Raw genomic sequence first — 15,751 nt, 5'->3', positions numbered from 1 at the left:
TGCTTCCTCTGTAGTATGCCCATCCTTTTGTCACACTTTGCCCTCTGGGCTATAGGTAATCTATTTTCCCTTTTCCTACAGGAGAAGGACTATGTACAGTATTTGTATCCCCAGTTCCTTGCATACTGCAGGGCACACTTGGCACAGCTCAGATATTTGTGGACTCAAAATTGAATTCATGTGACATACAGCAATTCCATGATTATTTCATAAACATGAACATTAGAATTTCAATATACATCTCGTAACAACACAGTAATTAATGGACAAAATGTTTCTTTCTTCTTTTTCTTTTTTTAAGAAGCCATGGTAATAAGATACAAGCAGATGTGTGAAAGTGGAATGAAGGTGGGAAAAGGTGAGGAAGAGAGTGATGTGTACATTATATTAATTCAGAATGAAACATTCATTGACATTATCAGTGGTTATGCAGTAACAAATTTAAAATTCCTGTCTGAGTTTTAATTAAAAGAACCACTAAATGTCTCAAGTCAGTTGGCACATATGTACATTTTTTTCCATGGTTATAAAATTATCTGTCATGATGTTGAGCCTGAATCCAGGAGTGTTTGTAGGCTACAATGTTGACATCTTTCCTCATTAATCCACGAACCAGAAGCTGTTTGATGTGAAAGCAAACAACAAGTAATGATTTTAATTCAAAATGCATGGATGCTTGCTAGGAATGGACAGGTAGATTATATACTCCCAAAGCAGCTGACCAACCACCACCGTCTCCTGAGCATTTATGATATGGCCAACATAGGAGATACAGAGCCCGCAGTCCAGTGGCTGCACCTCTTCACGGCGAGACAAGTCTTCACAGAGAGGATGTCTGAAGTCAGGAAGAAATGCTGGAATTCAGAATGAAGAGGGAAAATCACCACAGGCTAGCATGCTGCTTTTCATCCTCTTGTCCCTGAAACATCGACCAGCTCCCTTATATCAGTTCTCTGCCTTCTTCTCTTCTGTCAAAGACAATCATTTGCAGAGGTTAAGAGCTCAGATCCAGGAATTTCCTGGTGGTTAAGACTTCACACTTCTATTGCAGGGAGCACCTTTTTGAGCCCTGGTTGGAGAACTCAGATCCTGCAAGCCACGGAGCTGCCAAAAAAAGAGAGGTCAGATCCAGAGCCACCTTTCTCGGTTCAAATCCTAGCTCTTCCCCTCATTAGCTGTGTGACCATGGACACATTATTTCATCTCTGTGCCTCATCTCTTGAATAGGTATTGCTAAGAGAATAATACTTTTAGTTTACTATCATTTTCAAATTGGAAAAAACCCTATATTCTTGTGTGAGAACAGAGAAAGAGTGGTAGGAAACAAATTACGTGTTAACACTGAATATCTGTGAGTGGGGTAAATTGTTAATATTTTCTTTATTCACCTTGATATTATTTTTAAAATCCAATAAAATAACTAAAAAGAAAAGAATGGGAGATTGAAGAATTGATATCCCTTCTGTTTCTAAAGAGGATTTTTGACTGGTTCCAGGAAAAATAAACATATAAATATAGTAAAATGAAACTAGAGGTGATATTAGTACCAGGAATTTTCTACAATAAGCATATATCACTTTAATAATGAGGAAAAATAAAACTAAAAATGAAGGAAAATTTTCTCCACCAAATGGTGCTGCTCTCTAGTCTTGTGCTTGTTATTCTTAACCCTTTATAAATTACAAAAGTTGCATTCTTACATTAAAGGAAATCTGGAAAACTCACAGCTGTGTCAAAAGAAGGAAAAAATATTTTACCCCTATTGACATCATCCAAAAGCAATTGCTTTTGGTATCAGAGTTTATTTGTTTTCTGACTTTCTCCCATGTATTATTGACTGACTTTGCCCAGTATTATTTCTGACATTTCCCCAGTATTATCTGATGATAATACTGTGAATATACACAGTATCTGTTGACTCCTGGTTTTTGGCCTGCTTGCTACAATCCCAGCCAGCTAACATGGGAGGTAGCTTGTATAGAACATGCCTTCCAGGCAACAATTCTATCAGTATGCCCTAGTGACTGTGTGGAGGGAAAAATATTGGATTGAATGCAATAAAACCAAGGGAGAAACAACAAATCTGCAGTCTCCTGGCACATATGGATACCTTCTTTTCATGGTTAGAAAATTGTCTGTCAAGATATTGACGTCTGTGCCTCTCATATTCCTCTCACATTTACACGTGGAATTTCTTATCATAAGGAAGCTGCCTCATTGTCAAAGCCACTGGGCAAAGGGAGTGTTCAGTATAGCTGATATTTTTTTTAATTAATTTTTATTGTGTATAGTTGCCTTATAATATTGTGTTAGTAGCTACTGCATAGCGAAGCAAATCAGCTATACATATACATATAGCCCCTCCTTTTTGGATTTCCTATTTAGGTCACCACAGAGCACTGAGTAGACCTCCCTGTGCTATACAGTAGGTTCTCATTAGTTACCTATTTTATATCTGGTAGTGTGTACATGTTAATCCCAATTCATCAGCCCCAGTAAAGCTGATATTGAAGCCAGAACCCTACTTTGCAACCTCCCATGAAGTTCTTGGCCTCCTCACTCCTGGAGTCAAAAGTGTACTAATTATTCCAACTTTGCCCACCTCTCCTTGATTTGTTTGTTTCTCCCTAAAGTGCTGTGGAAATCCACACCTTTTTATAAATTTCTTAACTTAATTCATTTTATATCTACTGACCTACTTCTATCTCTTTCCTTCCTCCAATACATACAGTCGATTCCTACTCTGAATCCTCTCTTTGATCAATGCCATCCATACAGTGTTGTCCTCCTTCTTGCTTCACTATGACAAAAGCATTTGCTGATCTTATTTATCATCTCAGTAATACCACTTGCAGTGGTTATATGTTTGATAGACTAAGTCATAGTTTACTCAAATATCCTCTAATTGGTTGAACACTGCATTGTTCTATCTCTCCACTATTGGGAATGGAATTGTAAAAAAATATTTTATAGCACGAAATTTTTAAAAATTTTTACTATTTATCCCCCTTTAGAACAGTCTAAAAAGTGAAGATGATGTTAATGTTTGATTTTCTTGGGAAAAAAGCTTTATCCTCTATTAAAAATCAAGCATTTCTCAAACATATTCATGAATGTTCCAGGTTCTTCTGTAAGGGATGAGGAACAGAAATGCTTTCCTTTCAGTTAAACGATATATTCTTTCCTTTCCCCCTTCTTTTTCCTCTTTACCTTACTTTCTTCTTGGAAAATCAAAACAAAACCCCAAAGCACAAACCTTAGGAGAGCACTGTCAGTGCTGTTCCTCCAATCATACAGTTATGGGCCAGTTATTTTACATCTTTACTGGATCGTTCTCTTTGGTGTAAGCAGGCCCCCCGTCCATGGAATCCTTCAGGCAAGAATACTGGAGTGGGTTGCCATTTCCTTCTCCAAGGGATCTTCTCAACCCAGGGATCGAACTCAGGTCTCCTGCATTGCAGGCAGATTTCTTTCCCACCAGCACCACCAGAGAAGCTCATCAATCCCATCCAATGCTAAAGGTCTTTGAATCCTTAAGCCTGTTTTTAGTCTGCTTTGACCCAGCCCTCCTTTTTCAAGTGCGCCCCTCTCTGCTTTCATAATTAGCAACTAAGAATGTTCAATTTGTTAGAACTAACTAAGCAAGCAAATACATAAATAGGAAAAGGTACTCTTAAGAAGGGCATTGGGCAAACACTTTGTCACACTCAAAGCATTATCTACTTCTTGCTTCTTTACCTTTTCTACTTCTTCTACCTGGAAAGGTAAATCATGGTTACGAAAGATTTTCTGGAGAGTTGACAAGGCTGACCTTCATAGGGAACGGTATCTCCTTTTCTTTTGCAAATGTACACCTGTACCCCAAAAGGTTTAGGATTACATTTTCAGAATGGTCTTGCTTTTGGTAGTCTGAGATTTGGGGGCCAGGGAAATCATACCCTTTACCCATTTTATAAGTCATGGCAACAATAATAGTTCCTAATTGACAAGTATTTTATAATTAGAAAAGCACTTCTACCTGTGTTCTACTATTTATTCTTCCATACAAGTGTATGCGGTGGTATACAAGTGTTTCTTCTTACTTTATGAAGGAGGAGACGGAGACTCTATAGAGCTACCTGCTTAAGATATGACAGCCAGGCCTCTTGGACTTGGATCCAATGACTGCAGATTCAGTGTTTTGTTTTGTTTTTTTCTGGCATAGATTTACCTGGAAAACAACAAAATATACTTAGGTGAACTGAATAATATGGTATTTATGAACCTTAGAAATCTTAGGAAATATGATATTCTAAATCAGAGAAATGTATAGTTCTTTCAAAGATTAATCAGAAAATCCTCTTGCTTTCCTCCATTAAAAATTAATCTACAGGGGACTTTTCTGGTGGCCCTGTGGTTAATACTCCATTCTTCCACAGCAGGGGCATGGGTTTGATCCCTGGTCAGGGAACTAAGATCCCACATACTATTCAGCATGGCCAAACATTTTTTAAATTTTTTTTAAAAAAATTCTTTTTAAATGACTCCAAATAATAAGAAAGACAAGAATAATTCACATAATTTAACTTAAAATACCTATTAAAAATTCACTGTGTGCTACCATGTGTATATGGGCTTCCCAGGTGGCTCAGTGGTAAAGAATCCACCTGCCAATGCAGGAGATGCAAGAGACCGGGGCTCAATCCCTGGGTCAGAAAGATCCCCTAGAGAAGGAAATGGCAACCCACTCCAGTATTCTTGCCTGGGAAATCCCATGGACAGAGGAGCCTGGCAGGCTATAGTCCAAGGAGTCGCAAAAAGAGTTAGACGTGACTTAGCAACTGAAATAGCAATCATGTGTACATACAGTAAAAAATTACTAACCTCTCCAAATCTGTTTGTGGATCTGTAAAATAGAAATAGTATTTCTTTCTTCCCCGAGGAGCTGTGATGTAAAGACTAGTTGAGATAATAGCTATCTCAGTTTATAGATCCACAAACAGATTGGGAGAGGTTAGTCATTTGCCCGAGTCAGAGACAGAAGTAAGGAAGGGAGGCTGGGTCTGCTCAACTCCTCAGCTGGAGTTCACAGTGTGGTTTTACACTACCTCTCCAAATCTCTCACAACTGAAAACCAGATTTCAGGATGAGGTGACAAGCTTGGATATTCTCTGATTGGGGTTGTAGACGGGTTGGGATGTGGTATTAGGCACCACACTGCTCCCATCAAACACCTGATTCCTTTCTCACTATTCCCATCTGGTTCCTTCAACCCCTGTAAAGATGAAACAGCAGACTAGAATCTTCAGGACAAGTAATTTTACTACTTTTGACCAACTCTGATAGTGAAAAATGCCTTCCTTACATTGAGCTAACCCCCAGCTCCTACTGGATTCCATCCATAGAACCTGGTTTTAGCTTTGAGGCTCCAGAGAAAAGGTCTAATGGTTCATATAGCATGAAATTTGGAGACAATTACAGTGTGTTGTCTGAGTCTACTCTCATTCAGGATAAAATACTAGTTTTTTTCAGATATTTCTCCAATCACATGATTTCAACCTTACTGCCTTGGTGAATGTACTTGTTTTAAAGCGAATGTGATTCTCTAGATGTAGTCAGCCTAGAGAAGAACAGAATTATTTCCTTCTCTTCTAAACGCTCTAGATCTGCCCAAGAGACCACTAGGCTTTCTTGCCCTGATACTGTTAGGTTATATTCAGTTCATAATGTACAAAGCCCCTGAATCCATGTCAGACAACATGCTGATAAGTCATGTGTCCCCAGTGCTATGCTTGTGCAAATGTCTTTTTTTTAAAAAAAGTTATTAGAATACAGTTGCCTTACAATGTTGCATTAGTTTCTGCTGTACAGTAAAATGAATCAGTTATACATATGCATGTATCCTATCTTTCTTAGATTTCCTTCCCATTTAGGTCACCACAAAGCACTGAGTTCCCTGTGCTATAGAGTACGTTCTCATTAGTTTCTGTTTTATACATAGTAGTGTATATATGTCAGTCCCAATTTCCCAGTTCAGCAAATGTCTTTTTCTGATCAAATACAAACATAAACTTTTACTTCTTATATTATTTTATCATCTGTTTAAGTAGATTTGGCTCCCAAATCTAAACTGTTAAGATTCTAAGCCAGTTTTATTCAAGTCATTATAGAAAAATCAAATCCAGCCTTTAAAATAGCCACACTAAGGTCTTTAGAATTAATGAGTCATAGTTTATCAAGTATCCCCTTATTGACAGACTAAAGACATTTGTCTAGTTGCTAATTTGTTTGGTGACTGTAAGCAACATTACAAGAAATATGTCCATACTTACATATATATCTTCACATACTGGTGTTTCATTTCTAAAAAATAGTCTCAGAAGCAGTATTGCTGGGTCAAAGGGTGTGTGCTGCTGTAATCCCAGTAGATATTACCAGATGATTTTACTGAAAATTTGTAACTGTTCAGTTATGCTCTCAATATATGGGGTAGTGAGAAGAGTTAGAAATAAAGAAAAAAGTAGGACAGTGAAATCAAGCTAGGAGTGAAATAAGTCTTTGAAGTTTTATATAGTGCACATGTATTGCTTGATAAGCAGGAAAAAAAGGTTAAAGAAACTAAATGAAAGTTTTCCTCATAAAGCTTTTTGTTAATAAGCCTGCCTCAACAATCATCTCTTCCTCTGTGCTCCTGAAGTATTTATTGTTTGCAACACTCACAATCTGTTCCACTTATGAGGCAATTAATCATAGAGGACATGACCACCAACCCTTCTATTGTCACAATGAGCTGTCATTCAAGAGCTTCATTGCCATTCATATCTTCAAGACAAAAGAGCTCAGACTTGGAATCTAACTCACCAGGGCTCAAATTCCAGCCATTTATCTATTTCCCAAGTGTGTAACTTTGAGACATTACTTAGAAGCTCTAAGTTTCAGCTTCTGCATCTGTAAAATGGGTCTGATGTTGCTTTCCTTGCACATTTTCCTTGTTTTCAGAATTAATAACACAATGGACATAAAGCCCCTGGAAGAGCACTCGGCACATACTACTATTGGGTAGTTAAGGATCGTACATACTCCGACCACAGAGTCACAGCCAGCATTAACTGAGTGCTTCTGTACTGGGTCTTTGGCAAAGTACTTTGTGTGCCCTGTCTTACTTAAAACTAAACTGTAACTTATGCATGTAGCCACTCAATACATTAAGAATGAGGTAAGCACTATTATGACCTCTGGGTTTCCCTGGTGGAAAGAATCTGCCAGCAATGCGGGACACCTGGATTTGATCCCTGGGTTGGGAAGATCCCTTGGAGGAGGGCATGGCAACCCATTCCAGTACTCTTGCCTGGAGAATCCCCATGGACAGAGAAGCCTGGCGGGCTACACTCCATAGAGTCACAAAGAGTCGGACATGACTGAGCGACTAAAGCACAGCACACCTTATGACCTCTATTTTATACATGAGAAAATAAGAATCAGAAAGGTAAAGTTTAACTTGTCTAAGGTCACAGACCTAGTAAATGTCAGAATAGGGACTGAAACCTAGATCTAGCTATAAAATCTTCATCCAATAAATGGCAATTATCATAATTACTACCAATATTCTTGAGTGCCTTAATTAACACAGCTTAAGCCATGAGCCTTAGTGTGGAACCTCAGGTGGCCACTGGAAGGATGGGTGAGTGAAGGGGATCAGTTCAATTCAGTCGCTCAGTCATGTCCAACTCTTTGCAACCCATGGACCACAGCACGCCAGGCTTCCCTGTCCATCACCAACTCCAGAACTTGCTCCAACTCATGTCCATCGAGTTGGGGATGCCATCCAACCATCTCATCCTCTGTCATCCCCTTCACTTCCTGCCTTCAATCTTTCCCAGCATCAGGGTCTTTTCAAATGAGTCAGTTCTTCCCATCAGGTGGCCAAAGTATTGGAATTTCGGCTTCAGCATCAGTCCTTCTAATGAATATTCAGGACTGATTTCCTTTCGGATGGACTGGTTGGATCTTCTTGCAGTCCAAGGGACTCTCAAGAGTCTTCTCCAACATCACAGTTCAAAAGCATCAATTCTTTTGTGCTCAGCTTTCTTTATAGTCCAACTCTCACATCCATACACGACTACTGGAAAAAACCATAGTTTTGACTAGATGGACCTTTGTTGGCAAAGTAAGGTCTTAATATGCTATCTAGGTTGGTCACAGCTTTTCCTAAGTCGCTTCAGTCATGTCCGACTCTTTGCGACCCCATGGATGGCAGCCCACCAGGCTCCGCTGTCCCTGGGATTCTCCAGGCAAGAATACTGGAGTGGGTTGCCATTTCCTTCTCCAATGCATGAAAGGGAAAAGTGAAAGTGAAGTCGCTCAATCGTGTCCGACTCTTAGCGACCCTATGGACTGTAGCCTACCAGGCTCCTCCATCCATGGGATTTACCAGGCAAGAGTACTGGAGTGGGGTGTCATTGCCTTCTCCGTTTCTTCCAAGGAGCAAATGTCTTTTAATTTCATGGCTGCAGTCACCATCTGCAGTGATTTTGGAGCCCCCAAGAGTTTCCATTGTTTCCCCATCTATTTGCCATGAGTGAAGGGGATAACCTTGTTTAGGTTGTAGTCAGCCCCCACATTGCAAAGGGCTAGCACAGTCTAGGCAGGCATTATACTCCTGCACAGAGTCTGGGCACGGAGTGGACTCTGTACCACCAGAAGGTGGCAGTGTGGAGGGACCTGGTAAGATCTGAGGGACCAGAAATCGGGTCGGTGAGATGGTCCAGTCTCTAGGGAGAGGGGGTTGGGAAGACTTCAGCTCTAGTCATGATGGGATTTTCATCCCATGGACTCAGGGGTCAAATCAGAAACAGTGTGAAAGCTCAGTGGTGATGACATGGCCATGATGGGGGCTGGAGAGGACCAGAGCTCTGGGTCCATGGTACCAACATCCTGCCAAGGGCTTTGGTATAGGAAAGCCAATAGCTCCCAGGCCTCCGTGCCTGCCACCAGGGGAAATCAGGAGTGGAAGGAACCTTTGTTCACCTGGCCCATTCAGTCTCCATCAAACTCAGCCATGATTAATTAGCTCCAGAGAATACGCTGATATCCCAAGCTTTGGTGACTTTACCCTGTGTTTTGTGTTCAGATAGAAGCTTTTGCCTCTTAAAACCTTCCTCTAGCTCTTGATTCAAAAGAATACATTAAAAAAAATACGTCAATTAAAAGTTAACACCAAGCAACATGTCACATATCCCACATGAACAGCAATACTAGTCTCTTAGGTGCTCATCAACAGTAGCTCTGCCTATGATCTTGCACCAGTTTCAGCACCTTCCTGATCTCACGCTCGCTGGCTCTTGCCTCTTAAAGCTCAGAAAACGGCAGCGTGTGAGCCTCAGTGCGTGTCTCTCTGTAAAGCACCCACTTACATAATTCTTCCAACCACTATCTCAAAATATGTCAGCGTAGTTGGCTTGACCGTGTTTTTTAGATTTAAAATTTACACTCAACACTTCAAAAGTCTGCCAGTAAGCCTGTTGAAACTTCCAATGTAAAAGCTCAGAAATTCTAATAAGCACTAGATGACACTCACAAATCCAAAGCGTTCCTTTGAATCCCTTGCTGCAGGGATTCGGGAAGAGTAATTAGAAAAATAGAGATAACACCTCCCTAAGTTAAACCAATCCTGGCCTCTTCAGAGGTTTTCATCAAATGCAGGGGAAGGAGCGCCAGTTTAGGTACTAGAAGAGCTGGAATTCTTTCCTGGCACTTGCTGGCTGTGTGACTTAGGGTAACTGGGCTTACCTTTCTGAGTCTCTGTTTGCTTACTTGTAAAAGAGCGGAATTCAAAACCTCATGGAAAGGTTGGGAGGGTCTAATGGGATGATGTTCTTGAAAGCTGCTGTAGCCTCGTAGCTGAGGCCCTGCTCTTCCTTCTCCTTTGAGAGTAACTGTGCATTGATTTGCTTTCAAGGTAGGGACATTTGTCACCACATTTGAATGGGCAGCTTGGGAGAAGAAGACTCAGAACTAGTATTCTGATCTTACTGAGTTGTCTGGAAAAGCCACCTTTATCTCTGCATCTTATGATCTGATCTAAAAGAAATGGGGTTCAACCAGATGTTCATAAATGTCTCCTCTCGATCTGTGATTTGAGGTTTCACCTTTTCATTCAGCATCCCCCCTTCATGAATTATCTGGAGCAGTGACAGGACAGAAGCCCACCTTTTCTGCCCTGGCAGATAAGCCATCTCACTGGTGGGTTCTGACTTGTCTGTGTTTCTGTTCTGTTCTATACTGTGATTGCATTTAATTCTCAAAAGTACCTTGTGAGTGTGGTTGGGCAGATATTACTGTCTGGCATCATTTTATAAATGATGCAAGGGAGGAACCAAGTGGGTGGAGAGATCTGCCTAGACCACACAGGTAGTTGGAGAAGTTCCCTGGACCTGAAGGGAGTGACTGTGAGGGGAATCAGTGGACACAGAAAGCCCCGTCTTACCACTACCCTGAGTCCACCTTTGACAGAGTCATCATCATCTCTTGCCTGGGGTAGCCTCATCCCCAATCTCCCTACTTGTACCCTTACCCCACAGTCACTTCTCACTAGAAACAAAGTGATACTTTAAAAATGTGTTAGTTCGTGTTCCTCCTCTGCCCAGATCCCCTCCAAAAGGGCTCCCATCTCACTCAGTGTCACTCCTTATCCTGGTCCCCATGTATCCACCTCTCAATCTCTCTTCCTCCTGCACTCAGCTGCCTCATTTACTCCACTCTGAATCCATTCATCTCCTTATTGATCCTTGCAAATGTCAAGTGCCCACAGGACCTTTGCACTGCAATTCCTTCAGCCCAAAACACCCTCCCCTGACACCTGCATGGTCATTCCCCCACTTCCTTCAGCCCTCTGTTCAATGTCATCAAATCAGAAAGGTTTTTCCTGACCGCCTGTACAAAGTTATACACTTAATTATTTCTACCTGCTGGTATCTTTTTGACCTGCCAGCAGACATAATTTACTTGTAAAATTCTTACTGCTTATTGTCTATTTTCTGTTCTAGAATGTATGTTCCCTGAGGGCAGGGGTGTTTGCTTGCTGATACACTGGAAGTGCTTAGAACTGTTCTGGTACACAGGAAGTGTAGGATAAATACTTGTTGAATGGATGAATAAACCAAAACCAGGCCAAGAAATATGGCCAGAGAAAAATATCCATGAACAAATCATGAAGATTATTTATTTGCTAAAATAACAAAAGAATTGGCTATGAGAGAAGAAGAATGGTCTCATAGCAGCAGGATGGGGCTTTCTTCTCTCCCCAAAGAGCTTTATGCAGGAGGAAGAATTTTTCATTTTTTTCTTTGAATTTCATATCAAATTAAGACACGATTGCATTCAGAACAGACAAGGGCTCTGAGAAGCTAGGGACTTTCACCTCCCTGCATATCTCTGTACTTCCGCACATCCTTTTCCCTGGGTCTTCAATGCCCCCTCCTCTTTCATCTTCAGCCCCCAACCGGGTGAAGCCTCCAAGAGGCCCTCTCTAACTTGTCTTTTCCTGAGCCCTCAGGCTGAATTAGCTAGTTTCCTACCGGTACTTGCGACCTTTTGTTAAAGCTATTGGTGTTACAAGTCGTTTTTCCTCCAAAAAGTGTGACTGCTAGGGTCACACTTCCAGTGCTTGAACCAGGACAGTTCTGGGAAAATCAGGACAGTTGGCCACCCTAAGGGTGAGCTCTCTAAAGGATCCTGATCACTTTCCTTTGTTTTTCCAGAGTCTAAATAAGACCCAAAGCCTGGAAGTTTAAAGTGGAAAATGTGAAGATGTGTGCGCCAATCTTTAGGAACTAGACTGTGTTTTCTCTGAGCCTTTTGAAGATGAACTCTGCATAGCCCAGGACAAAGTGAGAAATATTAGCACACACAAATCCTATTAGAAACAGAAGGTCCTTTTATGCTTGCTGTGCATGCAGAAGGGCACAGTCTTAAAATACGCAAACCGCATACCCAGGTGGTTCTCAGCCTTCAGTGTCTTGCTGCTGAAAGTGTGGTCCATGACCAGAGCAGCAGCAGCACCGGAGACTGTGTTAGACGTGCAGAATTTGAGGCCCTACCTTAACCCTACAAAATCAGAACCTGCGGGTTAAGAAAATCCCTGAGTCATCTACACAGTAAAGACTGAGAAGCACTGCTTCAGGGGACATCAGAAACACCCAAGGAGCAATGTCAACATGTACTTTGCCGGCTTCATTCCTGAAAATGCTGATTTGGTAGACAATTTTGATATTAGCAAAGGTCAAGAACTGCTGGCAATGTCTTTGACCCATTGCTCTTGTTTTTCAAAATATGGTATTAGGACCACCAGTACCTGGTACTTGCAACAAGGACAGATTTCTGAGTAATACCTGAGAATGTGGAATCAGAATCTTGCAGGTAGGGAAAGGCCCTGAAATCAGTCTTTTCAATAAATTTCCCCGGGACTTGCCTAGAGGTAGAGTGGGTAAGACTTCACCTTCCGATGCAGGTGGTGCAGGTTGGATCTCTGGTCGAGGAGCTAAGATCCCACATGCCTTGCCATGCCAGTACCATGAGACACGCTCGAGGATTAGTTTTAAGGATCAAATTTTGGAATCTTTACCCAAATCAAATTCAAGAATGCCACTCAGATTCATCATGTGATGAGGCAAAACATATCTTTCTATCACTGCTTAGAAGATTCAAAATGACAGAACAAGAAAGTAAAACAGTAACATTTTTCTGATGTAACCCATGTTCTTTCTGCTATCCCACAAGAGAAAGATTTAACAGAAAAAGATAGTTTGCAATACCAGTTTCACTGGGATTGAGCTGTGTGGCCTTAGGTAATTCATACAACCTCTCTCGACCAGTTTTGTCAGCTATAAAATGGGTAATAATGCCTGTTCTGCAAGAGTGTTATCAGGATGAAATGTCACAGGATATGCATTTTGAAATTTATGACATGCAAGGTAAACGTGATTTACACTACTTAACTAAGTATTACTACTACTGTTACTACTACTACTACTATTCTAATAATCTCACAATAGAAATAAACATCAGGGTATTAAATTGAGAGGGGGAGACATAATGAAATGGAAATTCTTTCTCCATGATGTTTCCTTCATCCAAGTTTTGGAAAAACAAATGAAATTGTCTCTCTTATCCATGATTTGATTTAGGAAAATGACAAGAGTTATTACTGAAGTTCTACATCATTGACGAAATGAGTTCACATCTATTGCATTACTTCATTAATTCACACAATATTTCCAAGGTCGCCCTCTGTGCCGGGCCCTGCGTTTAGAACTAGTAAAAGCCTTTAATTATGAAACATCTCCTTGGTGAGGAGGACACTACATGGCAAATCTCTGGCAGGCATAGGCAGGTGACACGCAGGGGCTTGCCCGAATTCCTAAACCTGAATCATACAGTACAATCATTTCACTGAAAAGAGTATATTTTACAAGGGGATAGTCCTAGTTTCCAATCTTCACCCCCATCTTCTGACCGTGGGCCACATCTCATGTTAAAACTATAGAGAGCATCATTTTTTATTACTTTGTGATTTCACATATTTTTAGAAATCTAATTTGGTATTCAGTGTCTGCCTCTCTCTCAGAACCAAGATGCAGATACAGGCTCTAAGACGAACTTAGCAATTTAGTTCAACCAACATTTATCGAGTGTCCTTGAATGTGAGGCATGATGAAACTCTACGATCTTTGCCACATGGGTCAACCACTGAGGCCATACATGCAGAGTGCAGCCATGCAGGTGCTCTGAAGCCCAGCGGAGCAAAGGAGCCTCCTTTCATGAGGATAATATACAACCTAAAGGAAAACTTCAGCCTGTGTTATCACAAGTCTTTCTGTTCTGCTGGGCCATGCATGCTGAGGAACACAGAAATCTCTTTTATTTTAATTGTGAGACATTCCAGCTAAAAAACATCCTCATGGCTGGCGTGTTTAATTGAGCTCCTGAGAGGCTGTGTCGGTGAGACTTCGGGATGAATCGCCTGCAGTCCCATTGGTCTCACCAAGAACCCATTGATGTTTCATAAATCCAAGTCGGTACAAATCTAATTGAGTTACCATGCTGAATTAGCTCACATCTAAATGGCATTCATGTCTACAAATGGAATAATTAGAGTCTAGAAAATGGGATATATCAAGTGGCATCCCAAGTGACAACAAAGAGGCATTTGTATTCATTCAATCAACTGCTTGAAGAAAAAAAAAAAAGCTGCTGCAAGGCTTGACTTGGGCTGGATGATTAGATGCAGTGTTTGGGCGCTTGGTGTCTCTTCTTTCTTATATTTATGTTTACCTGCAAAAGGCCCCTTTATTCATTCTTCAGATATGTGAGAAAGGAGTATCAGATGTGAAGTTATTTTTAACCACCTGGCTTAAAAGAGAAAGAGTGGGACAGTCCCATTTCAGCCTACAGATCTGTTTGTTTCCAACAGTTTCAAGTGGCTTCCTTATTTCATTCCTTTTGAGCTTTCTTTTTCTCCTTCTGCATTTGCTCTGAAGAACCCCGGTTAAGATGAATCCACACCCTAGGGTGAAGAGAGAGAGGCAAGTGGACTCAAATATGAATGCCAGACCATCTTCTATTTGAAAAGGGCCAAAATATCTAATTATAAAAAAATAGAGTTCATATCTTGTCCAGAAAGGACCTCATTAAATGGTTTTATTTCCAAGTTATTTTCATTGTGAAATTTTAGGATACTTGAATTTAATGCTTCCTCGATTAATAGTTCAACTCAGCAAATATTCCGAACAGGAAGAAGGCATTTTGACTATACAAGCTAATGGCCGTCTTCTAATTCACACTGTAGCCTTCAATCTAATTTACATGCTTAGTTTATTTATTACCCCAATTAAGTTTCGCAAATAGTTTGCAATGAGGTCCCCATGACCTCATAACTCACAATTACTCTTGGGATCTCCTGCCCACTTTGGCACATTTTGAATAATACTGCAATATCTTCCAGGAAAGGGTTGCACTTAAAAAATGATGGATGGAGATTGTATCTTGTCCATAAAAGACAGGATCTGAAGAGTGTTTTTGGTCTGCTACTTGGTGTGTAGTTTACACACCTCACTATTTAGAATTGGCCACTGATTTTCTCATCACCAGACCACCCTCTCTTGTCAAGCCTGTGGCTGCTTCACTATCAGAATAATTTGGTCATTAAGATTTTGAACCAGTAAAATCCAAACCAAGTCTGTAGACTAGTTCATAACACTGTGCCAATGCTACTTTCTTAGTTTTGACAAATGAACCATGGTTATGTAAGATGTTAACACTAGGAAAAGCTGGGTGTATCTTTGCAACTTTTCTGTAAACAGAAAATTACTTCAAAATAAATAGTTTTTAAAAAAGCTTTCTATTTGTAATCCAAAAGTCTGGTAATATCTTTATAAGTGCCCCCTATTAAAGTCCACTCAAGGGAATTTCCTGGAAGTCCAGTGGCTTGGACTCAGCGCTGTCAGTGTTGTGGGCCTGGGTTCAATCCCTGGCTGGGGACTAAGATCCTGCAAGCTGCTCAGTGAGCAACTCCCCCTCTCCCCTCCACAAAAGGTCCACTCAAGAGTGGGCCAATCTGAGTCTGAAGCCTGTGGGGGTGGTTGTGGTAGAGAATTTGTGTGTGTGTGTGAGGGAGCTAGGTAATGGGAGACAGAGGGGCCCTGGGTTCTGCTGGTACATGTCCTGGCTCTGATATACACCTCATTATCAATGAGGAAATTGGGGTACAAGCCAC

General features: G+C 40.9%; 1 protein-coding gene across 1 annotated transcript in view; it reads right to left on the bottom strand.

The window, feature by feature from the left end:
• Positions 1 to 274: 274 nt before the first annotated feature.
• The window catches only part of LOC145512889 (uncharacterized), a 324,797-nt gene continuing 309,320 nt past the window's right edge, over positions 275 to 15,751 (bottom strand). Inside the window, exons 5-6 of the transcript XR_014058901.1 lie at positions 4,019 to 4,210; positions 275 to 1,104 (exon numbers count right to left, since the gene is read on the bottom strand). The gene's annotated coding sequence lies outside the window, so the exon portion shown is untranslated. The remainder of the gene's footprint in view (positions 1,105 to 4,018; positions 4,211 to 15,751) is intronic.

This window comes from Giraffa tippelskirchi, chromosome 7 (assembly GCF_054371585.1).
Source record: "Giraffa tippelskirchi isolate mGirTip1 chromosome 7, T2T-mGirTip1v1.2.pri, whole genome shotgun sequence".
NCBI classification, from domain to species: domain Eukaryota; kingdom Metazoa; phylum Chordata; class Mammalia; order Artiodactyla; family Giraffidae; genus Giraffa; species Giraffa tippelskirchi.
The sequence above is the reverse complement of the archived record's forward strand: the minus strand, read 5'-3'. Positions and strand labels throughout refer to the sequence as shown.